Source organism: Centruroides sculpturatus, unplaced genomic scaffold, assembly GCF_000671375.1.
Source record: "Centruroides sculpturatus isolate CEXI.00-Female unplaced genomic scaffold, Cexi_2.0 scaffold687, whole genome shotgun sequence".
NCBI lineage: Eukaryota > Metazoa > Arthropoda > Arachnida > Scorpiones > Buthidae > Centruroides > Centruroides sculpturatus.
In genome coordinates this window covers 418,707-423,519 of record NW_019384879.1, presented here as the reverse complement: position 1 = coordinate 423,519, position 4,813 = coordinate 418,707, and positions in this window count along the sequence as shown.

Here is a 4,813-nt window from a genome sequence, read left to right as displayed (position 1 = left end):
TCAACTTCTTAATTTTGTGTCAAATTGTAAATTACTGTATTATTATTTTTTATCAAATATTAACTGTATTACAGTAAATACTGTTTTGTACAAAGATTTTAAATTGCAGAAATATAAATGCAATGTTTCTATGCAAAATTTCTTAACTTTTATAAACAAACTACTTTTACAATTAAATACTGTATTTGAATTACTTGTATAGTAATATTTAATTAAAAAATATTAACATACAGTAGGTGAATTATCAATTCTGTGATTTGATATGGTGCTAAACTAAATATAGAGGAGAAGGTGGTATTATGGAACCCCATTTTCATTATAGTGAATTGTAAACAAGGTATCATAACTACACCCACATTTTTTGTGCGAAAAGTACTGGTAACTATTAAACTAAATGTTCCTAATTGGATTTTTCGCTAGTGTAACTATAAGTATGGTTTTTGAAGGCTTCTGTACAAAAAGTCAGAAAGTAGGCTTAGGGAAAACCGGGTGGTAATATGGAACCTTACTGTATGTTTTCAAAAAATGCTTTAATGTATCCAAAAACAAATAGGAAAGTACAAAGAATGTTAAATAATTACAAAATTATTTACTCCAATATATATTATTGCAAAAATGATTTAATAATAATAATAATAATAAAGAAATGTACAAAGAAGAAGCTAATCATTTACAAAAATCACAAATATAATGCTCCTATAGTGTTAGGTACCTATTTTTACTTTTTTCATTTTCCTTCTATTTTTTCATTCATCTACGACATACTTTTACAAAAGTTAGACGGGTTCCATATTAAAAGCATCAATGGGGTTCGTATTTCACGCATCGCTATCTTGAATTAACTTATGTCTGTCAAGACCAAATTTTAAAAAACGTGAACATCACACAGATTAATATGTAGCCCTAAGTTTCTGGAATGGAATACATGCATCAGTGAACCTACAACTACACTATTTATATTTTAGAAATAATTAAATTCACTTACCATCCAAAACTTTCGAATTTCGAAAACACAAATATGCTAATTCACTATGGATAACCGTTTAACTGAAGTAAAATGGGTTTTCCCCTTGCTATGGATGTCTGCCTAGTGTAGTTCAGCCACAATCCGCTACAGTTCGCCTTTATTATCAGTTTGAAATGGAGGGGTTCCATAATACCACCTTCTCCCTATATAGATAAATACATTAACAAATCAGTTAGGAGTCTTTCTTTGTTTAGGTTATTTGTCTTACATTAGAGAAATAACCTTTCCAAAACCAACAAAATATTTTAATTTCTAATACTTTCGATTTTAAAATACCATCCCCAGGATACATAAAAACAAATTTCAAATTTAAATGCATTTGCTTGATTTATGTTGAAGATGAACTTCTTAAGATTGAAAGCACTAGAAATTAAAATATTTTGCTGGTTTTGGAAAGGTAATTTGTCTAATGTAAATATATAGAATAATAAATTTATATAAAATAATTAATAAATATACATATTTTCAAAATTTTAGAAGAGATATTTTAGAAAAATTCTATGTTTATATATTAAGAATTTATGGGTATATATTTCATAATTTTTAATGAATATTGACAATATTAAATATTGTTAAACAAAGACATATTTTTGTAGAGTTTTGGAACTTAATTTAATTTGGAGGAAATACTCAACTGATGATAAAGATAATTATATATTTATAGAGAAAAATTGTGATCTTACTCTGACATTATCATTATGTGATATGACTGAAGTATGATTTTAGAAGTTGGCAACTAAACTTCCAAATATCATATATATATAATAATAATAATTAAATGATATATAATTTTTTTTGAAGAATAATTACTGATTTGATCTTCCACAAATCAAGTATATTATTATTCTTTTAATAAAATAATAATTAAATTATGTAAAATTATGTAGAATTTATAACCAAACTTCTTGAAAAGTCATCAAAGGAATGATGTACAGCAACTCACCAAATTTATGAAACACAGAAAAGTCCATTAGGGAGTCACTACATCATCTCTTCCACAGCTTTTCAAGCCCCCCAGGTACAAAATTTGTCTATTATAGTGCTCATGCACAGGGCTTTCTTATATCCTTCCATCCAACTACTTGTGTATGAGGAGTTTTTCCTGGTTAAATTGTTGTTTAGCCAAGTTTAACCATCTAGTCAACCAGATCAAAGGTGTGTTATTTTCACGATTCACTTTATATCCTAAGACGGAATTGGTTTTCGTAAATCTGCCATTCCTTACCTGCGTCTGATTTCTTACATATGTAGAATTTATGTTTATATTATAAGAAAAAAAAATTGTAAAAACTTTAAAATACATATATATTTACTAGAAATTGTTAAGTTTTCTCATTATTAATGAAATAGACTTTAAGATAAATGTGTTATATATGTTGCATTTGAGAAATGAAATTTATTTAGAATATTAATAATTATTCCATTGTTAGAAGTGAAAATTAAATGTTGTCCTGTAATTAACAACTGGAATGTATTTAAATTGTTTATAATTCTTGATGTTATTAATGATATTTAGAAGATTAAATATAATAAAAAGTATTATAATAAACTTAGTTTTTAATTCAAATTAAATTAATTTAAAATAATTTTATTTTTAGAATATTTACAGTTATGCAAGTAACATATGGATTCTTTTTACAGTTGCATCCAGGTTGAAGCACTAGTGCACACTAAAGCACATTAAATAGTTCATGTTGGCAACCTAAAACTAGTGTACAGTTCATGTTGATGTCATCTTGAGAGTCAAGTTCACCTCAATGAGGCACCGACTTTAATTTTAGAGCTAATAAAGCATTCTAGGACACACTAGTGCTTCAACCTGAATGCAGCTTATAAAGCTATCGAATTTGTTTAAATCAAAAATAAATCCTTTTCCAGTTATTAACTAAATTAAACTCAAAGTATGACTATTGAAGGAGAAAAATTAGTAATAAAAACGATACATAAGATTTAATATTTTTAGTGTATAGACATGTAAAATAAATAAAAATATTCTGAGATATATGTTTAGTAAAATTGTGAAGCTATTAAGTGATATAAATTGATGTAGATCACATCATCTGTTAGAACTCAGAAAGTCTAAATAAAATCTTTTGATAAAATAAAAGATTAATGTGTAACTCTTTATTTTGGGTAAATTAAAGTTGTTGATCGGCTAATAATTAAGGAATCGTGGATGTGATAATTCCTAGACAGTAACGGTGTTTGAACCGGTTACATATTGAGATTAAAGAAATGGAATAGAAGCGAAGGATAAATCATAAAATATTTTAAAATAAAGTAAGAAGTGTGTTGTTAAAAATTGCATCAAGAAGAAATAATTTGATTTTTGAAGTCAGAAAGGTATTTAAATAGGAAAACAAACAAAATTGTGAATAAGTTATCAATATTGAATACTTTCAATTCACGAGACACAGGACATAAATGAAAGAAATATTTGAATCTATAAACTGAAATCATGCTTGATGTATCAGATTTTTTATAGCTTCTGCCAACGTAAAGTATCAATTGAATTAGCTTGAAGATTAACAATTAGTTAATCTTTAAACAAATTAATTCAATTTATAGAACCTCTATAAGAACATTTTACATAAAAATAAGATTATGAGGATGCAAAAAAAAAGAGGAGGAAATTATTGATGGAGACTGGGAAATCTCATTTTATAGAGTAGGCAAAGAAAATACTAATTATTGATCAAATGTTTGATTCGGAAGATGATTTTGTTGTTTATTGATGTAATCAATAAACAACAGATCAAGGAGAGAAGGGTGTTTAACTCAAACTCTCTCTATAAACTCATATACATTATTGTATATTCGTGTGTATACAGTAAGTGTGTTTTGTCACATTAAAATCTTTTCCCTGTACTTATTACATTTTTTTCTTCAGTTATATATTTAAAAAGGTAAGAAGGTTCGGGCCCCCTGGGCCTCTCCCTGATTACATTACTGTCTAATAAATTAGATAAAAGAATAAATATTAATAAAAAGCAATTATTCGAATACGATTTTTCAAAATTAATAGTAAGCAGTAATTAAAAAGCCATCTACAATTTGACCCTATAAATTCCCTGTATGTCTGTCAGTCAATAAATCAGCTATTTATCTGTCTTGTCATTAATATAATACAATAAATTAAAGATTAAAAAATTATTTTATAATTAATTATTTAACATTCTTATCCATAATCTGCTCAATAACCCTTTCTTACCCTCCATGAAATTATTATTGAAGATAGAATTTTAAAGAGTTGTAAACACTTACATCTCTAGAACTTTCTAATTTTTTTTATTTCTCATGCATGTACTAGAGTTTTTGTTAGTAATTTTTATTTATATATATAATATAAATACACAGCTCTCTTATAAAGTTTAGAAGGGATTACATTTCTCAAGACAGGAATTAAGTCTTCTCTAATAAATTTAAATGACAGTAGCATTAACAAATAAGGCCATTTATTAGATAAATTATATACATATCGTATATATTATACAGGAAAAAAATCATAGTGTAACATAAATTTAAAATATACTGGGTAAGTATATTGGTAATTATGTATTACAAATTCCTAAATTTTCATAAAGATACATCATTTATAGCGATTAAATATGTTAATACAGTCGACCACCCCTATAACACTGTTAATTATTCCGTTTTATATGAATTCCATGTTGTACGAGCCACTTAGATTTTACAAATACGTGAGCCTTTCACAGCCCGGCACATGTATTTCTAAAATCTAAATGACTCGTACAACATGGAATTCATATAAAACGGAATAATCAA